The sequence below is a fragment of the Schistocerca gregaria genome, chromosome X (assembly GCF_023897955.1).
Source record: "Schistocerca gregaria isolate iqSchGreg1 chromosome X, iqSchGreg1.2, whole genome shotgun sequence".
NCBI classification, from domain to species: domain Eukaryota; kingdom Metazoa; phylum Arthropoda; class Insecta; order Orthoptera; family Acrididae; genus Schistocerca; species Schistocerca gregaria.
In genome coordinates this window covers 222159350-222187096 of record NC_064931.1, presented here as the reverse complement: position 1 = coordinate 222187096, position 27747 = coordinate 222159350, and positions in this window count along the sequence as shown.

Genomic DNA, 27747 nt, shown 5'->3' with positions numbered 1-27747 from the left:
CAAGAAATAACAAGGTCCAAAACTATAGCCCAGTCTCACATCGCACCTCCCTGTAACTTCTAAGTCTCCTCACTCGATTGACTAAGATCGCATCATCTTATCTAACTACCTGAAGTGGAGGAATAGTTGTGATCTGCTGCTAAGTGTTGCTGGCGGACAGGCAGCTAGCTGTCGAAGTAGTCTGCACTGCTCTCAGCGGTTAAGTCTATTCTAGTTGGCGCCCGGAGAACATCAGTGTTCGCTTCGTTCTCCAGACCAACTTTCCATTCTCACCTTGCGGAGCGCTAGTCAGACGATTTTACAAAACTTTGCCCAGTGTCAAGGTCGTAAATTTATCAAGTATTTCTAAGATTGCAAAGTTGAGCTATGGAAGGACTTAGTTCTGGACAAGTTTAGCTGATTTCCTCATTCCGCTATCGAATTCTCTCTCTGGCCAACCCGCTGGCTTTACGTTATGGACTGTCTGGAAGCCAGCGCTCGCCTCCTCCCCCGCCTCTTTCGTACGAAATTTAAAATAGTTTAATTTTGTACTGGAAAAAATTTTTGGCTAGAAGGTGCAGTTTTCGATTTGTTCAAGAAAAACACAAAAAAGTGGCCTCGAAACACTCCTCTCACCTCCACGTTCACCCCTCACTGGTCAGGACAACAGTATGTTGTTCTTGGCTATCCCTCTTCGCCCCGTACAAAAATTTGCGACTAAGCGAATTTTTCTTCTAGTTAAAATTTTTTGGTCTTAAACTGATGGTTCGATAATAATCACACATGCTGTCAGCACCTGCCTTCTCGCAAACTTGAATTATTATATTCCTGTCGAAGTCTGAGGGTATTTCCCCTATCTCATATGCGCGTAGAATAATTTTGTTATCGCTGGCTCTCAAAAGGATATTAAAAATTCTGAGGGAATATGGTCTACTAAAGGGGCCTCCTTTCCACTTAGGTCTTCCAGTATGGTCAAATTTTTCTCACTGCATCATATATATATTATCTCATCTTCGCCAGCTTCCTCATCTCTTCCTATAACATTGGTCTCAAACGTGTTTCCCCTATATAAACACTGCATCTCATTGTACCTTTCCCTATTTTCTTAGTACTGCGATGCTATCTAGACTCTTGATAGTCACACAGTTGCTCCTTTCCAAAGGCCTCTTTAATTTTCCTATAGGCAGCATCTTATGAAATTTGTCTAAATGTGTAAAATTTATTTTATAGAATACTGCACAATCTTACGAAGTTTCAGTTACCTGTCTGCGTAGAGGGTCAATGTGGCATCGGAATGGCATGGAGATTCCAGCGTGGCACCTGGGTGATGTGGCCTGGTTTCACAGTGTCATCCACATCAGGACCTTGCGATTGACTTAGCTAACACAAAATTTCTGTGGCTGGAATTGGCTGAAATATGTGATACAGAAGCTTACTTGTGTCTGCAGAATCTGGAAAGTCGGTGCTGGCTGAGTCAGTCTAACAGTGGGGGCCACTGTAGACAATGGGATCGGTAGCGACTCTCGTCATTTACTGAAAAATGTCACTAAAAATATTGTTTATGATCGCATAGTCATGGACTGGTCCATAATGCGGGCGTGTATGCGTGTTTGATGTAATTAAAGTGTCATCCTCCCACAATTCCATAATTGTATTGATATTTTGTGCAACATACATCACATTTCAGTGTACACATAGTGATTAAAACTGCAGGTATCATTACATGGCATCCCTTGAAAAAGATAAACTTTGTGCTCTTCTCTGCAAGCCAAGTAGTTAAGGATTTCCTACAAATATCACCATTACAGCGCTACATCCGCCAATTCTGTTCGAGCCTGCAACTGAACACTTCCACTGCAGCGAAAGGACACCTCTGATGACGCAAAGTTAGTGAATTTCAGGAAAATCGCGAGTTGTGGTGGATTTGAAATTCTCCAATAACAACCTCGTGTGTACATTTGCTGAATAAGTTACATTTCCCAGCAAATGAAAAAAAAAATCTTAAGGAATAATCTAGTGAGGGTAGCTGTGCACCTTCCATGTATTGCCAGGTACAGATATTTTTAAATTTTGATCGGTAACATTAGAGCACTAAAAAAGCCTACAGAATTTTTTTAAAAGTGATGAGCGGCTCTTTCTAAAATAAATGCTAATAACTTAGGACACAAAAAGCAGTAAATCGGTTTTAATAGTGTGTAACTAATTTAGAATCTTTTTCTTACTAGAGAAAAGTTTTAAATTGATAAGAGTACAGGACCCATTCTTCCTACATGTCAGGGGCTCTTAATTAAAAAAAAAAAAAAAAAATTGTTTGACTCAAAAATTTCGGCACAGAACTTATTGTCTGAAATAAAAATAAAATAGTTTCAAGACATTTCTGTTACCATTAAATTTAGAAATTCAGTAAAGTATGAGAAGATAAAAGAAAGTATTATATCTACGAATGGAGCTCTATCAGCACAATTTGCTACCAGCTGTTGTGGAGGGCGTAGGTAGTATTTAGTATAAAAGTAACGATATTATGTTGGTATGTATGGCTGCGATTCTTTATCAGTTCCTTCTGATTTACCTCCACATAGCCCTGTGGATAAGCAGGAGCACATGACAACAATGGGTGGTTTATTGTAGAAGGCGACGGTTTAAAATTACGAACAACCAGTCCATGAATGAAATTCCCTCTGACGCAATCCTCTTCACATTGAAACTCCAATATTCACTTAAATGGAATGTTACTTTTAATTTTTTTACTCCCCTTCACATAGACGTCACTGAAAGCACTGATTTACCTATTTACTGAGTGAATAGATTCTGACTGGTGTACGAATCTTCCTCTTTATAATACCAAAACGAAGATAATATGGCATGAAAGAATGCCCATGTGCGAGAAAATAATGGTTTACTTTTTGTAAACTTGCACTAGCAATGAGCGTTTGGAGAAATCTGTGTTACTTTTGTTCAGACCAGGACACCCATCAGAAAATAAGTGTAGGTACTTGGTAGAAATTGGTAGCTCACTCTTAATGTTCTCTAAGATAAAATGGCAAACTTAATCCGCACTTTCCTAAGCCTCCCCCGCATGATAAATAAAAATTTTGCTGTATTGCCCCTCATGTTGTGAATATTGACTAAATTAATGGTGAACTGCCTGCAGCAGAACGCTTCCTGTACTGATATATTTCCCACACATTTAGCGCAGAAACAGCTCCTCTCCAGGAGAGGTGTCGTTTCTGCACTAAACTGAAATTTTAAATCCTATATGTAGGTCAGAGACGTATGGTAGATGTGTCCTTTCTACATACAACTGTAACTATTGCTTCAACAATCACGAAAATATGAATAACTGTTGTTTGTATTGTGGTTTTCAGTCTAGAGGCCGGTTTGAAGCAGCTCTCCATGCTACTCTATCCTGTGCAAGCTTCTTCATCTCAGAGTAACTACTGCAACCTACATCCTTCTGAATCTGCTTAGTGTACTCATCTCTTGGCCTCCCTCTACGATTTTTACCCTACCCGTGTCCCTCCATTGCTAAATTGGTGATCCCTTGATGCCTCAGAACGTGTCCTAGCAACCGATACCTTCTTCTGGTTAAGTTGTGCCACAAATTCCTCTTCTCCCCAATTCTACGCGTACCACCTCATTAGTTGCGTGGTTTACCCATCGAATCATCAGCGTTCTTCTGTAGCACCACGCTTCGAAAGCTTCTATTCTCTTCTACTCTAAACTGTTTATTGTCCATGTTTTAGTTCATACATTGCTACACTCCATATAAATACTTTCAGAAAGGACTTCCTCACACTTAAATCTATACTCATTGCTAACAAATTCCTCTTCTTCAGAAACGCTTTTCTTGCCATCGCCAGCCTACAGTTTATATCCACTCTACTTCTACAATCATCAGTTCATTGCTTCCCAAATAGCAAAACGCATCGACTACTTTAAGCGTCTCGTTTCCTAATCTAATTCCCTCAGCGTCACCAGATTTAACTGGGCTACAGTCCATTATTCACGTTTTACTTTTGTTGATGTTCATCTTATATCCTCCTTTCAAAACACCGTCCATTCCGTTCAACAGCTCTTTCAGATCCTTTGCTGTCTCTGACAGAATTACACTGTCGTCGGCAAACCTCAAAGTTTTTGTTTCTTCTCTATGGATTTTGATCCCTACTACAAATTTTTCTTTCGTTTCCTTAACTACTTGCTCAATATACGGATTGAAGATCATGTATAGGCTACAACACTCTCACACTCCCTTTGCAACCACTTCTTCCCTTTCATGCACCACGACTCTTATAACTGCCGTCTGGTTTCTGTACAAGTTGTAAATAACCTTTCTGTCTCTGTGTTAACCACCTTCAGAATTTGAGAGTATTCCAGTCAACATTGTCAAAAACTTCCTCCAAGTCTACAAATGCTAGACGCGTAGGTTTACCTTTCCTTAACCTACCTTCTATGGTAAGTCGTAGGGTCAATATTACCTCAAGTGTTCTAACATATCTACGGAATCCAAACTGATCTTCGCCGAGGTCGGCTTCTACCAGTTTTTCCATTCGTCTGTAAAGAATTCGTGTTACTATTTTGCAACAGTGACTTATTAAACTTATAGTTCGGTAATTGTCACACCTGTTAATACCTGCTTCCTTTGGGATTGGGATTACTATATTATTCTTGAAGTATGAGGGTATTTTTCCTGTCACATACATCCTGCTCACCAAATGGAAGAGATTTGTCATGACTGGATCACCCAAGGCTATGAGTAGTTCTATTGGAATGTTGTCTACTCCCGTGGCTATGTCTTGACTCAGATCTTTCAGTGCTCTGTCAAATTCTTCACGCACTATCGTATCTCCCATTTCACCTTCATCAGCGTCCTCTTCCATTTCCATAATATTGCCCTTAAGTACATCGCCCTTGTATAGACCCTCTATATACTCCTTCCATCTTTCTGCTTTCCCTTTTTTGCTTAGGACTGGTTTTCATCTGAGCTCTTGATACTCATGCAGGTAGTTATCTCTTCTCCAAAGGTCTCTGTTACGTTCAGTAGGCAGTATCGCTCTTATCCCTAGTGATACATGCCTCTACATCCTTAAATTTGTCCTCTAGCCATCCCTGGTTAGCCATTTTGCACTTCCTATCGATCTCATTCTTTAGACATTTGTATTCCTTTTCACCTGCTTCATTTACTGCATTTCTATATTTTCTCCTTTCATCAACTAAATTCAGAAATTAAGTATCTCCTCTGTTACCAGCCGGCCCCTGTGGCCAAGCGGTTCTAGGCGCTTCAGTCTGGAACCGCGTTGCTGCTACGGTGGCAAGTTCGTTTCATGCCTCGGGCATGGATGTGTGTCATGTCCAATCGTGAACGGTAATGAAAATAGGACTTGTCCAGATTTACTTCTTGAATCTACAGCACAGAATACCGCCGAAACGGCTCGGGAAGGAAAAATTTTATAAGGCACATGAAGAGAGAGCATGAAACTTACTGGCAGATTAAAACTGTGCACCACACCTGGATTCTACCTACAACCTTTGCCTTAAGGGCAAGGGCTACGACTCAATAACTAGAACGCGGACTTTTAGGTAAAAACGTATTCTTTCCCTGAGTTCCTAGTTGTGAATAAATTTTGTAGTTCCGAGTTTTGTGGCTAATTAAACTCGAGACCGTTAATTTTATAGCACGTAAAACAGCCTATTTCGACGGCAACGCCTATTTTCAGAACAATAGCGTTGCTTATGAGACTGTCAAGCACGCAACAAAGATGTTAGTTATGTTTGTACGCTTCTTAGGTTTCGGAACTGCGATATTTAGTAAGAAAAATACATCTGTAGCTCATGTAATGCTGGCCAATTGTCCGACTCCACAAAGAAAGGAATTCGTAGGCCTTGAAATACCCTCAGATCGAAAAAAAAAACAGGAGGGGAGACTTGAAGCTGCCGAGCCATTGTAAAAAGAACCCTTACCTCACTCCTTGTATACACACGGACTCCCATTCTAGGAAAGCGAGGTCATTTCATATTTTTGTTACTACCCGCCAAACTAAACTAGTAAGTGGTGTATCGATAGACGTATACAGTGTAACACGTTAATTGTTCGAAATCTATTCTAGTTCCAGTGCGTGAATAATTCAACAGAGGAAAATGCTTAAAAGTGCTAGCTGAAACTCTAGTCGTATAAGATTGTGGCTACCAGAGTTTCCGCACAATATGAAAGATGGAAAAATTATACTCTACGAAGAATGCAACAAAGACGTTAGTTATGTTTTTGTGCTTCTTACGTTTACCTGCCATTTCGGAATTGCGAATTTCTTCTCACCTCTGTCGACACCAGAACATTTGTGTAGATTATTATTTGATAAATACAGTTTAAAATTATACTGAGAGACACCGGATCTCAATTGATCACTTCACCATTTTTAAGCAGCAGAGTTAAGTTTTGGTATAAAGGAAACTTAAACAATGTGAAAATCTCATAAAAACAAAGCATGAATGTTTTTAAAGTGATGCTCCAAGATTTGATTTTTTTCAAATTTTGAGATGTGACAAAAATCTATTCAGTGACAGGATAGTTGGAAAACTAAAACTGCTGAGCTGTATTATGTTTTTTTTAATTTTATTTGGATAAAATTAAATACCGGTGTCCCTTAACAATAACAAATTCTTCTTATACGCCCTTCTATGTAGCATCTCGTTTCTTTCTTGTATTAGTTTCGAATGATAAATTCCCACTTATCTCAGATGGAGCGTTACATAAGGCAAACGTTGAACTAATATCAGAATTGAAACGAACGCATTTACCCAAGACATCTGATGAATACACCAAAAAGAACCAACTCTACAGTTCACTTGTGCCAGCAAACATCCGCCTTCGAAAACTAAAAAATTCTATTTTCAAAGCTGTTCTTGAGAAGCACTCCCATCAGTCTTTCATTTTTCCTATTTATGCTGAATTATAATATGCTCATATGTTAACACTGTGTATTTTACATTATGTTTAATTTTTCTGCAGAATCCTTTTTAGGACCTATTACAGTTTTTATACAGCCTTAACGGGGTACTGAAAGAGCCTATTTTAGACGCCTAAAATGCGCTATTAACAATATAAAAAGCCGCGGTCTACCCGTCCTCACAGCTTTACTCCCGCCCGTATCTCATCTCCTATATTGCAGACTTCACAGAAGTTCTCCTGCGAAACTTGTAATACTAGCACTTCCGGAAGACAGAGTATTGTGGAGAAATGGCTTAGCCACACCCTGGAGGATGTTCGAGTCTCGGTCCGGTACAGAGTTTTAATCTACCAGGAAGTTTCATATAGCGCACACTCCGTTGCAGAGTGAAAATTTCGTTCTGGAAGAGAGAACATATTTAAAAGACGAAAAGGATGGTGACGACCACAATGACAAGGTAATTAATTTATCTACGGACGAGACAGAGACGGTAATTACAGGTAAGAAGGATGAACTGACTACGTCAATTGACCAGAAAGAGGTGAGATTAAACGTAAAATCTGATAGCAGTAATATCTTTCACACTAGAGTGCTACAAACAGATGGACCAGTTTGGCAATCCAAGGGTAGATATCTGGAATGATGAATCATTAAATGTAAGTACCTTCGAAAATAATGGATGAATAAAGTAAGTATTGATAAGAAGACGCAGGTAAGTTCAAGTTACTCTAACATAACACCTTTAAACGAGAATATGGATGCATTTTACAACTAATTCAGGACGTAAGATTAGGCGTGGAGAAAGAATAAAGTGATGTTAGTGGTGTGGAGGAAGATCAGGACATGGTCATGTTGAAAAAACGCGATGAATACAACGTATACCCCATAAAAACTAACGTCATAAGTACTAATTCAGGTGATGGAGAAATTCAAAACTAGGCGAATATGGCAAATTAAATGATTGAAGTAGTAGACACTAAATATCCTCAGAAGACTCACAGCTCTTTCGTAGATGTGCATCTGCCGAATACAGGGCCTCAAATTACAATGGTGCTGTTTACTTCATTTAAGATTTCTGCAATACTAAATTAAAAATCTATGAGTAGTGAAAGTGAATAGTACATAAGACATTGTTAAGAGAAGTAAAAGTCGAAAATTTCGTTAACGACCTCTAACAACAAGCATGAAACAGATCACAAAAGAAAATAATACATACTAGATGCAGAGATACGTATTGCGCAAGTCAAAAGTTTGGATAGGAGTCATCACAAAACATTCAAAATACCTTACATATTTTCAATGATATAACTACTACGAATTCATTATTACGCTATGCATACATAGCACACATGAGAATGCACAAAATGAATATGGTAGGTATGAAGATAACTCAAAAGACGAGGTAAGTGAATAACACTACCAGAGTAAATCTATACTTGCGTCAGTTTATGAAACTGGCTGGAGCAGACTGCTTACGTAAAAAGTACGAGTAGTTGAAAGAAATGCTGTAGGTAACCGGAAACAAGCCATAGATCATTAAGGCAGAGAACAGTGAATAATGTACGCAACAAGACCCGGGCCACATTGGTTCAAAACGAATTCATTGGATCGTTGACCAGGTAAGGTGCCGCTTTACTAAGAAGTTGAGTAGGTGAATTAATTCCGACATAACAAATCAGCAAGAAGTGAGCTTGTTACTACCGAGGTAGGAACGTAACACTTTTTAGGGGAGGTAAACTCGAAAATATGAGGAAAAATACTAGTCATAATGATCAGCTTAATAATAGCACGAATAAAGACGTTGAAATATGGTAGCATGAAACAAAGGTAATCTGATAAATATATTCACATTAAATAGTGGTTGTCATCTTTGTGATGAGAAACGAGGCAGACTCACTCATCAAATACTGAATCGCCTATTAAACAGTGGAAGAAAAGAGTATTTGAACGCAGTAATAACGAGAGTAGGAACAGAATGCTAAATGATCACTGTTGACAGTGCAAAACGAATTCCTTCGGACGTGAGGCAGAAGGCTTGGTGGCTTGAATTCAAAAAAATACACATCCCAAGAAAATAGTGTAACGTATCATATGCACTGACTTGCATTAAGTTCGATAAAAGATAGGTTGACATATGTAAACATGTAAATGTAAACTGACGAAGGAAAAACGCTCGATTTTGGTCAGACGGAAGCAATTTGAGCTGGTGGCGTTTAGAGCCTATGGACACAGCGACACGCCAATGAGTAGGTTCACAGCATGGGGTGCCAGCCCCGTCTCCAAACACACCAGACGTACGAAAAATATGTGGGTCAGGAGAGCAGTTGGCTTCCCGACCGGAAAAAAACCGTGATATGGAAGGTCAATGACACACAAATTTAATGAAGTATAAGGATGTTGTTAATAATAGTAATGGTGACTTCATTTGAATAATCTAATGAACACACATTTATCTTACAGAATTAGGATAAATGGTTCAAATGGCTCTGAGCACTATGGGACTTAACATCTGAGGGCATCAGTCCCCGGGAACTTAGAACTACTTAAACCTAGCTAACCTAAGGACATCACACACATCCATGCCCGAGGCAGCATTCGAACCTGCGACCGTAGCGGTCGCGCGATTCCAGACTCCAGCGCCTAGAACCGCTGGACCAGTTTGGCCGTCGAATTAGGATACAATTGCCTGTTACTAATTAATGAAATTTGTCTTTTCATGTAATTACATACGTGGTGTACGATGGCAGGGAGAGTAGAAAACGAAGAAAGCTGCCTTACTACAACTAGTACAACTAGACACCGATCGAGGGTAAAAATCTCTAAAGCATGATTCCTTGACAGCAAGTAAGAAGCAGCAGCAGCCGCCGCCGCCGCCGCCGCCGCCGCCGCCGCCTTCCGCCAATAATGTCTAATGCTGTGTAAAGATGGAAAAGCACGAAAGATGGATGCAACGTTAATATTAAGTGTTGATACGGCTACACAACTAGTAGTGATAAATATCATTAACATGCACAGTAGTGTGCTAACTAATGAAAATTAAGTCTGATGCAGCGAATTTAGTATTTCATTTGTCAGAAAAAAGAATAAAAATTATTAAAAATCCAACACTCTCTTGGAGGAAAGCGACTTCCAGAAATGCAAGTAATAAAATGCGGAGTTGAAATAGTACATAAGCATTATTAAATAAGTTTGGATTAAGGTTTATGTCAGCCCAGAAGTAAAGGAAAACAGATAATCAAGGGAGTTCCTGTCATCATTCGTGACTATTTCAAACTGATCACTGTCTCTGAGAATTTCAAATTTTGAAAACAACTCGGGGGGGGGGGGGGGGGGGGGAGGAAATGTGTAACACTTACGTAATACAGTAAGTGTCTACATGTGTAATATTTATGTTACATAACAGGTACCTAAAACGTCATCAGATTGTGCAATACTGCGCAAAGCCTACTGTCCACATAGAGGGGAAATAAGGCGCCGGAATGACATGGTAGTTCCAGTGTGACACCTGGGTAACCTGGCCTGGCGTCACAGCATCACACACATCAGGAGCTTGCGATTGACTGAGATAGGCCCCGATACACAGGGTGATCAGAAACAGTCAAAGAAGTCTGTAAGGGAGTTGTAGGGTACGTTGTGCTGACAAATAACTGTTAAGGAAAAAAAACTGGTTAATTAGCATTGTAGTTAGCCATTCAGACCATTGCGTGCTCAAATTAAAGCGGCCTGCGAGAGACCGTGTCACCAAATATGTTAATTTGGTTTCCTAAAGCAAAACAAAAGGATTCAAAAATTGGACATGGGGCAGTAATAAGGATCGAATTCCATCCAAAGGCTGAACAGTCTCGTGCGCTGTCATCTACTCTAGGGAAACAACTGACACGAATAAATTGTGTTTGGTGGACGCGCAAGGGTCTGAATGTCTAACTTATTTCGCAGCATAACCTATCCTGTAACATCCTTACAATCTTTTCATACTGTTTCTGAACACCCTGTGGACAAAAAAAAAAGCAATGCACCAAGAAAGAATTATCCGAACGGGACGGCAATCGATAAAAACGATGTACATGTACGAACAAGTGATTACAATTTCAGAAAAACTGGATAATTTAATCAAGAGAAAGAGCTTCACAAATTGGAGCAAGTCAGTAACACATTTTTCAACATCTGGCCCTTATGCAAGCAGTTATTCGTCCTTGCATTGATTGACGGAGTTCTTGGATGTCCTCATGAGGGATATCGTGCCAAACTCTGTTCGACTGGCGCGTCAGCACGTCAAAATCCCGAGCTGGATGGAGGGCCCTGCACACAATGCTCCAAACGCCCTCAATTGGGAAGAGATCCGGCGGCCTTGCTATTCAATGTAGGTTTTGGGACGCACGAAGACAGTCAGTAGAAGCTCTCGCTGTGTGCGGGCGGGTGTTATCTTGCTGAAATATAAGCCCAGGATTGCTTGACATGTGAAGGGCAGCAAAACAGGGTGTAGAATATAGTCAACGTACTGTTGTGCTGTAAGGGTACCACAGATGACAATCATAGGGATTCTGCTATCAATATAACTGGCATCCCAACCCATCACTCATTGTTGTCGGGCCATATGGCGGGCAACTGTCAGTTTGGTATCCCACCGCTGTCTGGCGTGTCTCCAGACATGTCTTCAGCGGTGAGTTCCACTTCGAACTGAGCCCCTTGCTTTCAGCCGCTTGCAGTAACAACACTGAAAGACCATGTTGGAGGAATTATACAAGGCCAGACCAGTCCGTCATCCAGACTAGTGCCTCTGTATGTACAGAAAAAACTTCTAACCCACTTCAGGAATCAAGGGTTAGTCTTGCCTCTCCACAGATATCCCTCTGTTGTGTTGCATGTACGGTATGGCTGTCTGTATTGTTGAAAAACGCAGTCTGTACAACTTCGGGATGTTCATGATTCATGGGGAACTCTACCTATTAAAGAACAAATCTCGAAGGTTGTCAGATTTGTCTACATCCTACCTACTACATCAAGTAATCCGTAACAATTAGGGAGTCCATAGGTAGAACGGGCAAACCCCAGGAAAACAGAATGGACCGACTTACCACTAAGCAAAAAAAGATTTACGTCCCAAATGTAGGAGGCATCATCTGAAAGAAACAGCATTCCACCAGTTCACACCATCGCACGGGTATAGTCTGAGGACCTTTGTTCAGTATCGTAGCCCTAAGTGAAACACTGGTAGTGGTGAGGGCACACCTCCATTTTATACTTTGTAATTTATGCCAAAGCAAAGTTTTGAGAGTTTGTTTCAATTATAGTTCTTAAACACGTTGCAAGACGTATGTAGAGGAAAACTGGGTAATATTGCACGAACAAGATTTTTGGAAATTATACTATTTTCTGAATGTGAATGGGTAATGCTACGATAAGTTACTTTTTACGTAAGTTGATTTTTTAATATTTTTACAATCCTTTACATTTTGGTCGTTTAACACTTTTGCTGCGGCATCGGTGCAGTCGCGCAACTCTCCAGTGCGGCCCAGCAACGTGCGAGTGCGGGCTGGTAACACTCTGAAAGGGCAGGTACCGCTCGGAGCCGATGCTCCTAAGACACCTGAGGTACAGTCTAAACATTCATGGTGGTGTCTGTTTGTTCTATATCGTGTCTCCCTACCACTTTCGCGCAACGACGCTCTGAGCGTGTTTTTTAGGGAATTTACTAGTTTGAACCTGGGACCTGTTGGTGGTAAGGAGACGCCAGACCACACATGACATGTAGAATTCAGAAGAGTTCAGTGAGACTAGCGATGATATAACCAAATACTAAATGATCTCAGCGTCAGCTCCACTGCATTCCCTGTAAAAGAATCTTAATACTAACTAAATCTAGTGGAAAGGGTTCAAGGCTTTCCTATTTTAAGTTAGCTGATAAAATAACGTCGAAAAAGCAGTTAAGTTTACCATTGATAATTTTATTCTACTCACAAAACATCGTTTATAAATTGCATTATTGCTAAAAGGAAATGTTTCAATACAGGATGGTAAAAACCAACTGCGTTCAACAAAATTGTGAACGAATATTCCCTGAGTGGTTTTCCAAGTTCTACAATCGATCGAAGGATGACCTATGCCATATCACATTTATAATCTATGTTTAATTTCAGTTTCACAAAAGAGAAAACTATCAAAATGGTCTACAGTGACCCTCAATTATATTTAATTACTTATCTAACTTGTAAATTACAGTGGCTGATGTGGCTTCTCAATAACTATATAAAAGAAAAATCATCGCGTTTCAGATTTTTACTTCAAGTGGCAAATGTGAACACCATGAGCTTTAATTGACGATCGACACTAGTATTACGCAAAAAGGAGGTGTAACAGATGAGACTTCTGCAGTTCTGAGTGAAGCCTTATGCGCTCAAAATTGCGGCATCGCGTGCGTTCATTACCTTGTCGGTGTTTAGGCAGCGTCAGAGCAGCGGCGGGCAACACAGCTCCGCTCACGTCGCCATCTCGGAAGCAACTCTTTCCTTAATACAATTTACCGAAGTTGGTTTAAAAAAAAACTATCTGGTTGTGTTTTCATCTGACCAATCAGGGTCTCAATGTTAACCGTAAGCTCCGCCTACAAAAATTCTGTCTATCCAATGAGAAAGTTATACTTTTCGTGGCGGAACAATGTTTTTAAAGTTTGCAGCGTAACAGAGACGCGACAAAGCCTCACGCTAAAACCTGCAGCTGGTGTGGTCCTTTTAGCGTTATCGTAAGATCTATACTGTTCTTCTGGAGGGCTCTATCTTTTAACATGGGCTGGGGGGTGGTCCTTGACGTACCTGAGACGCGAAAAAGTCTCACGCTAAAACGTGCGGGTGGTGGGCCCTAGTGGTTAGCTGGCGACGTGGGTCTCCAGTCCGTCCCTTATCGTAGGGCCTTCTAGCTTAATACGGTTCTGCTCTCGGCTTCTGTTCTCGTTTCTCCCCTCGGAACTGCGTCTGCCTCACGGTGGGAAGGTACAACATGCATTTAGGCATTCTTGTGTTAGTCTGTGGTATTCCATTTGCTCACTCATTACTCGTATTACTTTGGTTAATTTAATGTCACGATTTATTCGGAGCTATGTGACATACTACTGGATTTGCTTATCATGTCAGGGTTTTCATGGAAGGTGTTGGATTTGCCTGATACCTTACAACAGGCCGACGTCAAGACCGTGTAAGATCTGTAGGATCATGTTCTATACTGACTTAATGATGACGCCTACACTTAGAGGTTTCCATTTACAGATCCTAGATCCCTCTTTTGTATTTTCGCTTAGCAGTATGTAAACTGCGTTATCGTTCGTTTCGTCACCTACAAGTTACAACAATTCGTCTGTTAGCAACAATCTGAAGATATCCATAGGATAATGGCCAGCAGGATGAATTTGCAGAACTTCTTTCTTAATAAACGGGTGATACTGCATATTACGTGGTTCTATATGCCAGGACTCACCTGGATTATCTCCGTGTGACAGGTCGCGCTCTTTTTCGTCGTCTATTTCCACACAATCGTCGTGATTCGTATCGTCAGATTCGGAACTGTCACGAAACAGAATCGAAAGCTGTGCTTCCACGCTATCATCACTCTGCAATTCTTTCGCAGCCTCTAAATGACAATCTCCGTGGTATGCGTCGACCTCACTACACAGAAAGTCACTGTCGTTTAGTACACTAAGTAACCTCTGTCAGTTTAACACTTTTTCTGCTCCTTTTCACACTGGAAGGACCAGGTGTTGGTTCATTAGCCACCATTACCAACAATATACGTTCTATAACTGACCACACAACACAAAAGTTTACACGCTTTGATGCTAGCTTGGACGCTGCAACTAAACTGAGTAATCCGACAGCGAGCGCGGACGCTTATAAGCGTCAGCCGCAGCGAAAGTGTCCAATATTGAGTGGATTGGTTCGGAAATGAAACTGTATTGCGTAAAAAAAATGTATTTTCGTTGCAAAAGCTTTTGATTGAATAGTAAATGATAATAGAGTTGAACATGCTATCAGCAAACCTACTTCGTCAAAGATTCCATTTGTTTCTTGCTGAAAATTGTTGTCCGGTGCAAACTCGTGAGCTCAGTTGTAGTCAGCTTTTAAATTTTGATATATTCCCGTACCCTCTCCTCCTCCATAGACCTTGCCCTTAGCGAAGGACTTGCGTGCCTCCGAGATACAGAGAGCCGTACCGTACGTGCAACGACTACGGAGGGATATCTGTTAGGAAGCCAGAGTAACGTGTGGTTCCCAAAGAGAGCAGCAGCCTTTTCAGTAGTCTGGATGATGGCCTTGCTCTGCTGGCAATGCGAACGGCTGAAAGCAAGGGGAAACTACAGCCGTAATTTCTCCCGAGGGCATGTATCTCCTCTGTATGGTTCAATGGTGATGGCATCCTCTTGTGTAAAATATTACAGACGCAAAATGGTCCCCATTCGGATCTCCAGGCAGAGACTACTCAGGAGGATGTCATCACGAGAAAGGAAACTGGTATTCTACGGGTCGTAGAGAGGAGTGTTAGAGCCCTTAATCGGGTAGGTAGGTAACAAAATTTAAAAACGAAAATGGACAGGTTGAAGTTGATGTAGTGAGGATTAGTGAAGTTCGTTGGCAGGAGGGACTGGACTCTAGGTCAGCTGAATACAGGGTTATAAATACAAAATCAAATAGTGTAATGTAGCAATACATTTAATAATGAATAAGAAAATAGGAATGCAGTTAAGTTACTATGAATAGCATTGTGAAAGCATTATCGTAGTCAAGACAGAAACGAAGCCCACACCCACCACACTAGAACAAGTTTATATACCAAATAGCTGCGCAGATGATGAAGAGATTGAAGAAATGTATGATGCGATGAAAGAAATTATTCAGATAGTTAATGGAGACGAAAATTTAATTGTGAAGGGGGATTGGAATTAGATTGCAGGAAATGGAAAAGAAGGAAAAATAGTGAGTATGGCCTGGGGGAAAGGAATGAAAGAGGAAGCCGTCTGGTAGAAGTTTTCACAGAGCATAATTTAATTATCACTAACACTCGGTTTTATAATCATGAAAGAAGGCTGCATACGTGCAAGAGACCTAGGAACATTGGAAGGCTTCAGATTGATTATACAGTGGTAAGAAAGAGATTTTGGAACCAGATTTTAAATTGTAAGATATTTCCAGGAGCAGAAGTTGATAGTGTCCTCAATTTATTGGTTATGAACTGTAGGTTAAAACTCAAGAAACTGCAAAAAGGTAGGACATTAAAGAGTGAGGACTAGATAAGTTGAAAGAATCAGTTGTGGTTGAGAGTTTGAGGAAAAATTAGGCAACAATTGACAAGAACAGGAGAAAGGAATACGCTAGACGACGAATGGATAGCTTTCAGAGATGAAATAATCAAGGCAGCAGACGATCAAAAAGGTAAAAAGACAAGGCCTACTAGAAATCGTTGAATAATAGAGGAGATATTGAATTAACAGGGGAAAGGGAATACAAACTTTTAACAAGTGACATTAACAAGAAGTGTAAAATGATTAAGCAGGAATGGCTAGAGGACGAATGTAAAGATTTAAAAGCCTATTTCACTAGGATAAAGATAGAGGCCGCCTGCAGGAAAATTAGTGTTCTTCGGAGAAAAGGGAAGCAGCTGTATGAATATCAAAAGGCCAGATGGGAAACCAGTCCTAAGCAAAGAAGGGGAAGTTGAAGGTGGAACGAGTATATGTGAGGCCTATACAAGAGTGATTAATTTAAAGGCAATATTACAGAAAGGGAAGATGAAACAGATAAACATGAAATGGGAGATATGATATTGCAAGAAGAATTGACAGAGCTCTGAAAGACCAAATTCGCAACAAGACCCCACGAGTAGATTACATTCCGTCAGAACTACTGATAGTCTTGGGAGAGCCACCCATGACAAAACTCTTCAACCTGCTGAGCAAGGTATATGGAAAAGGCAAAACACCCCCAGGCTTAAAGAAGAATATAAAAACTCCTATGTCAGAGGAATCAGGTGCTGACAGGTTTGAAAATTATCGAGCTATCCGTTCAATAAGTAATGCTGCAAAGGAAACTAAAGAAAGATGTGGAGTAGTTCAGGGGGAAAAAATAAAAACTTTGAGGTTTGCCAATGACCCTCTAATTCTACCAGAAACAGCAAAAGTCTTGGAAGTGCAGTTGAACGGAGTAGATAATATCTTGAAAGGAGGATATAAGATCAACATCAACAAAAGCGAAACAACGATAATGAAATGTATTCAAATTAAATCAGGTGATGAGGAGGGAAATAAATTAGGAAACGAGACACTTAAAGCAGTACGCGAGTTTCGCTCTTTGGACAATAACATAACCGATTATGGCCGAAGTAGACGGATATAAAATGTAGACTGGAAATGATAAGAAGACCATTTCTGAAGAAACGAAATTTGTTAACATGGAATATAGATTTAAGTGTTAGGAAGTCTTTTTTTTAACGTATTTGCATGTAGTGTAGCCATGTATGGAAGTGCAATATGGACGATAAACAGTTTAGACAAAATGAGAATAGAAGTTTTTGAAATGTGGTGCTACAGAAGAATGTTGAAGATTAGTTTGGTAGCTCACGTAACTAATGAGAAGGTACTGAATAGAATTGGGGCGAAAAGAAATTTATGGTGCAACGTTATTAGAAGGAAGTATCCCTTGATATGACACATTCTGAGATACCAAGGGATAAGGGATCACCAATTTAGTATTGGAGGGAAGAGACTCTGTGTGTGTGTGTGTGTGTGTGTGTGTGTGTGTGTGTGTGTGTGTGTGTGTTTCCGAATTTGAACCGATGCTTCAGTTTCAGTTGCTCTGTCACTTATACACTAGACTTAAGAACTAATCTATACTCAGAGGCATGATAACATGATCGTACAGTTTTGTTTCCTGCTCATTATTGAATGTTCTTGGGAAAAATGTATTCTCTAAAACAGGTTGTATGGCCGCCTGTTTCTTTCCCCGCAAAGATTGCCATCTAATGTATAGGGTGTTAATAGTTAAAGTTCCATTTTCAAAACGCTTTAGAAAGAGAACCATCTCTCAGAACATCAAATTTGAACATAATATTATTGCCACGGGGTGAAACGTCATGGAACAAAAAAAATAGGCTACAAATGACCGACGAATCAGTACGACGGCTATGGTTTGAGTCGCACATTACATCATCCGTACTGTTCAATGTGTATAATTGGAGAATTTCGGCACTGACCAGCTGTATTACGTAAGCCTATCCACCTCCGCAAAGTAGTGCCACATTGGATAGAAAAAATCGCTTTCTAATTGTCCTGACGTCAAAGACTGCATTAAAAGCAAAGTGACATCGGGTTCCAATTGTCTTGAGACTGGCGCAAGACATATTCAGTGTGTTGGCCACCGTTTTCCGCCAGAAGTTGAAATGGAGAGACAGCATGATCCACAACAGATCGGAGAGTCTCGTGGGTCATGTTCAGAACGCGTTGCGCTGAGCATGCCTTCAAGTCAGCCATGTTCGTGACTGGAGCACTGAACACAATATGTTTCAGACAACCCAACACCCAGAAGTCATACGCATTAACATCAGGCGATCTGGGTGGTAAGGCTGTGCGGAAGTGACGGTTGATAATTCTAGAATTTCCGAAATGCCTCTGCAGCAGTTGCTTCACTGGCTGTGCAATGAGCGGAGGAACGCCATCCTGCATAAAAATATCCTTCCCATACATCATCCACGCTGTTGACGGATTGGAATGAGGTTGGCGATCAAAAGAATCTCATAGCGTTTACCAGTGACGGTTCAGGTAACATATCCTCGGAAAAATATGGCCCTACGATAAACGATGCGTCAACCCGCACCACACAGCTACCCTTGCAGAATTAAGTGGTACAGGTTAATGTGAGTGCGAATTTTCCATTGCCCATATTCTGCAAATCTGGGTATTAACATGTCCTTGGAGATGGCCTCCTTCTGTCCACAGAATGTTCCGTGGATTTCATAGTCCACATCCATGATTATATTATATTATATTAGTACTTGTTCCATAGATCATGAATGCGACACTTCGTGATGATGTGGAACGTGTCAGGTTAATTAAAGGTGTCTATACATGATACTTAATATTTTTAATTTTTTGTGTGGGGGATGGGGGGAGGAGAGAGAGAGAGGAAATTACCCACTTGATATATCCAAAAATTCATCTAATGAGTAGGAGGAGTTGCCATTCAGAAATTCTTTTAATTTCCTTTTAAATGCTATATGGAAATCTGTCAGACTTTTGACGCTATTAGGTAAGTGACCAAAGACTTTTGTGGCAGCATAATTTACCACCTTCCGAGCCAAAGTTAGAATTCAGAAAATCCAGAGCGAACGTTTGCTTGTTGGTAGGTCAGCAGGAAGCAACTACTTAACATGAGTGATTTTGTACAGATAGCAGTGAAGGACGTTAGGTAGTAGCCGGCCGAAGTGACCGAGCGGTTCTAGGCGCTACAGTCTGGAACCGCGCGACCGCTACGGTCGCAGGTTCGAATCCTGCCTCAGGCACGTGTGTGATGTCCTTAGGTTAGTTAGGTTTAAGTAGTTCTAAGTTCTAGGGTACTGTTGACCTCAGATGTTAAGTCCCATAGTGCTCAGAGCCATTTGAACCATTTTGTTAGGTAGTATTTTATGCACCGTGCTCGCAGGCATGTCCAACTTCGCGCATATCCCCGTGACTGCATATTTGCACACCACTACTTGACCCCTCTTGCAATGCTGTGCCCACATCAACACAGGACGGATCAACTGCTTTGCTTCCTCTGACCATTACACTACAAAAGGCATGATATTTTCGAATACTGCAATTATTTCTCAGTCCCCTTAGCAGACATCGGACCAATGCCTTTTTTCAAACCCTTCAGTGTCCGCAACAGAGCTGCTGGCGCACAGTCACCTGTTTTGTAGAAGAGCTTTACCCGTGGCACACGATCCTTCATGGAAACGGTAATGTTGGGCGTCTCGATCGCAAACTGAGGAACAGCTGAGTGCCGCCCGTCTGTTGATGTGCATATCCTGACGCTTACACAGCCGTTTATTGGATTTTTTTTTCGATGACGTTTTGCCTGGGTCAGTAATATGCTGTTCAAATTTGACGTTATTTTGAACAGTGGTTCTCTTTTTACAGCGGTTTGAAAGTGGAATTTTAAGCATGGACTTGGACTCCTTAGAACTAAATGTTTCTCAGTCGTTTCTCTGACTGACGTTTCAAGAAGCCTTGACATTCTTTGCCTCTTCCTTCATGTTATTTTCACCTCACTTACGTCCTGACTTCTCCATCTTCTGCTGTTAACTAAAAAACAAAAAAATTTAATTATAAGGTTCAAAATTTTGAACTGCAAACCGCTACAAGTTTGGTTTAAAATGTTTATTATTACGGATTTATTACAAATATATCGAAACTGTTTTAAATAAACTTTTTAAATCACACTTGTGACAGGTTGCTGTCTTAAAGTGTAAAGCTGATACTGTACTACATTCAGGGTTCTCATAATGTCTGCTTTCGATACGACAGCGTGAAAAAATTGGTTTTTATACTCCCTTTTATGTGAAATAGAGAATATGGAAGGAAAAGAAAGGGATGGGTGGGAAATTGCGACTTATTGCCGCACAGGGCACTGTTTTAATGCAGTGGTGAAAGTTGAAAATTTTTGCCGTACCATAGTCGGATTTACCGCTTCTTATGAGCAGTTGCTTTAACCACCTCGGCTAACCGGACACGGTCCCTAACCACTCAAATTTCAAACTTAGCGCAAGCTCCAGTGCTGCGTCTCCCGTCTATTTACCTCCTACTCGCGATTTATTGGTGCCCGTAGGAGTTCGGACGATATTAGTGCATCCTCACTCGAACAAACGTAAACGAGCCGTCCGCTAGTTCATATATGTATATATTCGAGTGGCGTCTGTTCTGTTGGGCATATGTGGACTATAAATTGTTAAACCCTAAGATACAGAGAACAATATCAGCTGTACCAAAAAATACAACGAAATGCAATATTACTTATTAGAAAACAAAACACAATACTCCAAATACTACAAGGAGATAACTCGTTGCCACTCCGAACGCACTGATTTGATTCAAAATTGCATGGGTGGTCTCGTTCCTCCATATTTGAAACGTCAGGGCCGCGACAGGTGCTATCAACAGCGCTAGAGTTTAGAAAACTCTTTTGTCCGACGCAGTTCGCTGTTCGATATTACCGACCTTTCTTTACTTCTCTCAAAAGTTCGGAAGAATACTTTTCAAATTTAGCCTCTCTCTGATATCCAGGTTAAATATGATGCTAAAGCGATGTACTTAACACTGAAGTAAATAAATTATTATTGTTATTATATTAAAGCATTTAATCATATGTATTTTATTGCTATCAAATTTCTCGGTTTCTGTGCAATATAGTAAGTGGGGATGATGGCAAGTTATGTTGGGAGAGCGTGGGGGGTAGTAACAGCATCGCCCCTCCCGACTTGTGACTGTCCAGGTCCGGACGAAAGCCGTTCCTTGCTGCGCCAAGCGTCGGCAGTGATGCCGACAAGGCAACGGTGTGCTTGCGCGCGGCAGCTGGCCGCTCTCCAGGGGACGGGAGCATCGCGGCTCCCGGAAAAACTGACAAGCGCGCGCAGCATGTCGCAGAGGCCTAGCCACTCTGGCGTCAATGGAACTGAAGGGAATTTCTGCGTCAGACGGTGGTGTGCGCACACTCTGCAGGATTTTTTTTTTATTTGGCCTATGGCATCTAACGGCCAAGTAGCCACATTAAGGGAAATAATTGATATATAGTACAAAACATAAACTGACGACATGAAATGAGAACATAAAGACAGAAGTTTAATAAAGGGCTTGTTAAGAATATTTATGACTGAAATGTATGACACATATTGAATAATAGAGTTGGTTAGTTTGAAAAAATAAGTCTGTGGTGTCACCGGCAGACACCACACTTGCTAAGTGGTAGCCTTTAAATCGGCCGCGGTCCGTTAGTATACGTCGGACCCGTGTGTCGCCACTATCAGTGATTGCAGACCGAGCGCCGCCACACGGCAGGTCTAGAGAGACTTTCTAGCACTCGCCCCCCCAGTTGTACAGCAGACCTTGCTAGCGATGGTTCACTGACTTCTACGCTCTCATTTGCCGAGACGATAGTTAGCATAGCCTTCAGCTACGTTATTTGCTACGACGTAGCAAGGCGCCATATTCAGTTACCATTGATATTGTGAATCATGTACTGTCACGAGCGACGTTCGTCATTAATGGATTAAAGTTAAATATTCCACCAGCTACGTCCGTTGTTCCTAAATTCTAATTTCCTTGTCATGTTCCAGACCTCACGCCAACCTGCGTGAGCCAAATCGCGTGCCTTTTGGCCTCCTCTAGTAACACATTGTTGGCACTCCTGCCAACCACAACAAAGTCAGTATCAACAACTAACAAAGACGTTTTCGCACAAATATAAATATACAAATACACCTTAAACAAACGTAGTTGGCACGCTAAGAAAAATTTTACAGGGCAGTTTCATAAACATAGTTTTTACGGCACCACATATTTAAGTAATAAAACAAGAACTAACAGTAACAATAACGATACAAATGTTTGATGCATAATTGAAGTAACTGTACATGTAAAGTAAATATTAACATGAAAAGACTTTAACATGGTTCCAAGTACTGTGTTAGGACTACAAAGATATCTTGATGACTCGTGAAAATTTAAAGAGAGCTCTTTACTTTTTGCAAAATCGATTGTCTGTCTCTCACCCATTTTGCAAAGAACGGATCACGCTACGTGGTGTTAGCGCAGTCACAGAATGGAAACAGTCACAGAATGCAATGGATGCGCTGAAAGTACTGTCATGCTCAAAAGTATCCGAACGACCTTAATTACGTTTGCCTGATTTTCGTGCAGCCCACATAAAGTAAGTAACTGTCCTGAAGGTCCTCTAATCTTGTTCCGGTACAATCATTTGACTATACAAAATGGTTATCATAAATGACCACTAGAAAACACTGTTCTGTATGGGGATAGCTTCAGGTGTAAATTAATACCATGATACTACAAATATCAGGGAACACCTGAGACAGTCCTTAACGCTATTAAACTCGAATTTATCACAAGAAGTGACATTTGTAAAAGTGTTATCACCCACATCAGTACCAGACACAAATAATGACTGTAATTCTGCCACATCAGTCAGTCTTGTATTCTGTTCTCTAAAATATTTTCCCACCATTTATTAACCGTCGTTCACTTGACCAGTGCTTTTGAATAAACTGATTAATGAACTAACCACTTACACAAACCATGATTAATAGCGTCAAGCCGGCCGCGGTGGTCTCGCGGTTCTAGGCGCGCAGTCCGGAACCGTGCAACTGCTACGGTCGCAGATTCGAAACCTGCCTCGGGCATGGATGTGTGTGATGTCCTTAGGTTAGTTAGGTTTAAGTAGTTCTAAGTTAGAGGGGACTGATGACCGCAGCAGTTGAGTCCCATAGTGCTCAGAGCCATTTGAATCATTAATAGCGTCAAGCGCTGTGTCGAAACCTTACCGTCAACAACCTATCACGAGTAATTTTACTATGTTCATGATGTCACGTTGATCTACGTGTTGTTCGAAAACCAACTATCGTACTTGTTATCTAAAGCAAAGTGATATTAAAAATGAAAGTTATTCACACGTCGTGAGACTCGAGCACAGTACTGATCGTAATTGCTGACAAACCATAAAGAGATGTGATACAACCGTTTTAGCCACTATCAGTCAGCAAATCTGAACTTACAGTTACATGACGAAAAATTTTATATTGGACCAAGACAACTATCCGAAACTGTGGTCCCTGTTAATTAACCACGAAAGATGTTAAATGCGGTTTCATTCTCGAGTAACAAAAAGTGTTCAAATGTGTGTGAAATCTTATGGGACGTAACTGCTAAGGTCGTCAGTCCCTAAGGTTACACACTACTTAACCTGAATTATCCTAAGGACACACACACACACACACACACACACACACACACACACACACACACACACACACACACACACACACACACGCGCGCGCGCACACACGCACGAGGGAGGACTCGAACCTCTGCCGGGATCAGCCGCTCAGTCCATGACTGCAGCGCCTAGACCGCTCGGCTAATCACGAGCGTCTCTCGAGTAACAAATTAACAAATTGAAATGATGTAAGTGTTGGATGGCTATTTGAAGACAGCACCTAATCAGAGTGTTACGTAAGTACAGACAGAGGCCGTATATCGAATTTTCTCAGCGGCCGTAAGATGTTTGAAACTGCAGTGACGAAATAATAATAATAATAATAATAATAATAATAATTATTATTATTATTATTATTATTATTATTATTATTATTATTATTTCTGCTTTCCCGAGATTCGAATCCGGCACTTACCACCGTTGTTTTCTTGCCACGAATGGACATTACAGGTTTCTTACACCAAAATCGAGAAGTGCGCATGTGTTGCAGATTTGTACCTAGAGTACCGGCTCGTTGTTATCAGCTGTTATGGCTGGGTGGTCTCCTTTTGCTCTGAAAATTAAGTAAAGAGCAAAGGTAAAGGCAAATATTGCATGAAGTGAACATTAAATGCTTCCATCTTTCCAATTCAACATTCAAAATTAAAGAAAATAAGCGACATAAGACTTCCTAAAAATGAACAAATAGCAGCAGTAATATTATAGTAAAAATTAAGTTTGGTACAATCCATCATGCAGCAGATTATTATAGAAAAAAAATTCCCGTCCAGTCTACACAGAAATGGCAGTGCGAGCTCATAGATTTTCCTGAGACGGTGTTACTGAGTTTCATTGTGGTCCTTTTCAGCTGCAGTAGAGAAGGGACAATACGTGTAGCTTTAGATGTTCCACTTTTTCACCCTATGCTAAAAGTTGAATCCACATCAGCAGATAAATGCGGTATCACAGAGCTAGTGAAGCGCCGATGCGTAGAACAATCTCTCAGTGCTGTAGTACCAATTAATCCAGAAAGAATAGCATATTGTTCAAGAAGCGTAAGATAAGAGAAATTATAGCAGTTTACGATTAAAATTACTTTCTTGCATTCACAAAATTAAATTTTCTTATCGTCACTATTACGTTCAGAATGTTTCTTCAAAATTAGAAGAAAGTAGCCAATGAATTTGGAAGGATAATTTACGTCAGGTTCCGAAAGTAAATCGAGAATCACAGAGTTGCCAGACAAACCTTATGATATTTTCAAGTCTCAACCTTTCCAACAGCAGAAACGTATTTTTGTATGGCTCTCAAAATCTCGCTCTAGTGCTTGTACCCAAATCTTGTTAGATGTCTGGGCTACCAGACATCAAAATGAAGGCAGGCTCCATTCAGGGCACCTGCAGAATACATTACTGAGTTTACATCGATTCTGCCTTATATTTACAATTATCTGACTATGTGCGGTTCATAGAAACATTGTAGGTCTAAGTAAAGTATCGAATTAATTATGTAATTGTGTTTTTATATGTTCATATGTGTAATGCTATAATGAAGATATAACTGCGCTATGATAGTTTAAAAGTTGATGTTTTTCATATTAGGTGCATTGTGCTGCCACCTACAGCCAGGTACTGCATATCAGCGACCTCAGTAGTCATTAGACATCGTGAGAGAACAGAACGGGGCGCTCCGCGGAACTCACGGACTTTAAACGTGGTCAGGCGATTGGGTGTCACTTGCGTCATACGTCTCTACGCGAGATTTCCACACTCCTAAACATCTCTAGGTTCACTACTTCCGATGTGATAGTGAAGTGGAAGTGTGAAGGGACACGTACAGCACAAAAGCGTACAGGCCGACCTCATCTGTTGTCTGACAGAGACCGCCGAGATTTGAAGAATGTCGTAGTGTGTAACAGGCAGACATCCATCCAGACCATCACACAGGATTTCCAAACCGCATGAGGAACCCTATGCAAGTACTATGGCAGTTTGGCGGGAGGTGAGAAAACTTGGATTTCACGGTCGAGCGGCTGCTCATAAGCTACACATCACGCCGATAAATACCAAACGACGCCTCGCTTGGGGTAAGGAGCGTAAACATTGAACGATTGAATAGTGGAAAAACGTTGTGTGGAGTTACAAGTCACGGTACACAATGTGGCGATCCGATGGCAAGGTGTGGGTATAGCGAATGCCCATTGAATTAGGAGGCGATTGTGTTATGGTGCAGTTGTGTGGTCGTGTTTTTCATGGAGTGGTCTTTCACCCCTTGTTGTTTCGTGTGACACTATCACAATACAGACCTACATTGATGTTCTGAGCGTCTTCTTGCTTCCCACTGTTGAAGAACAATTTGGGGATGGCGATTGCATCTTTCAACACTATCGAGCACCAGTTCATAATGCACGGCCTGTGGCGGAGTGGTTACACGACAATAACATCCCCTCTAATGGACTAGCCTGCACAGAGTGCTGACCTGAATCCTGTAGAACACCTTTGGGATGTTTTGGAACACCATCTTCGTGCTAGACCTCACTGACCGACATCGATACCTCTCCTCAGTGGAGCACTCCGTGAAGAATGGGTTGCCATTCCCCAAGAAACATTCCAGTACGTATGCCTGCGAGAGTGGAAGCTGTTATCAAGGCTAAGGATGGGCCAACACCATAATGAATTCCAGGAGTACCGATGGAGGGCATCATGAACTTGTAAGTCATTTTCAGCCACGTGTCCGGATACTTTTGATATATAGTGTATTCCTAGAATAGTAAAAGGTCGAAATCGGCTTTTGCTAATTTTGCTATGAAACACCTGACGTAGGGTACAGTGCTTCGCACGTGAACCGCAGACAGAAAGGAATCTGAAAAATTGCAACATACCATGGTAAAGGTTCATATAGTATGAGATAATAGTAAAAAGTAAACAGCAAAATGTCACTTACTGTAGACACGCTGGTACTCAAGAATTATTGGGGTTACATATCCGCTGTCACCTTACTGCAGCAGATGAAACTTCTTCATTTTAGCAGAAGCGGATATACTTGTAATCCATCAAATGTCACGATTTTTTCAGTTTTTGAGACAATACAATGGTCCGATGTAAGTTGTCTAGTTTTGCAAAAGGCAGATAGAACTGTAATACACAGTGGCTTAATTTATTTGTCCTATAAGACAAAGACAATGTAAGTGATTTGCGAACATTAGTTGTGACATCTGTGTGATAGGACAGTAAGGCTATCGTATGTTCAGTCACTGTTTTGTGACAGGGCAACCCCACATAAAAATGAAGGTGAATCAAAGCGCAACAGCTGTTTATTCTAACTGCTGGTCAGCAAAATTTAGAGCAGTGAAAAAATATTGTGATGCACTGGCTGCTCATTTAAATAGCCGATAAAATTCAGGACAACCAAGAACTATTTCAATTAACTGATTATGAGCAGTGATTCTAATTTCAGTTGACAGCAGACGTTATGATTTATTTAACATATTAAAATTACCTGACATTGTCAGTGTTGTAGGAGATCTTAAAATCTAGTGTTGTAGTCTTCCTTATGAGAACGTTTTATTTGCCAACACCGCAAGGAAGGATATATCGATTACTAGTTTCCAGTTAAATAGTCGCCTTCAGATCACATAATAGAAAGCCATCTACATCGCCTACTGAAGCAAGGCGCTTTTGCACAATCGTGTTTACAATTTCAAAGTAAAAATTTGTAGTTTTGAATTGTACCAAGCGTCGTGTTTCAGTAATCGATGTAGACACTGGGGTCTGTTATGCGATCTGAAGATGGCCATTTTAATGGTTTAAACTAGAAATGTCTGA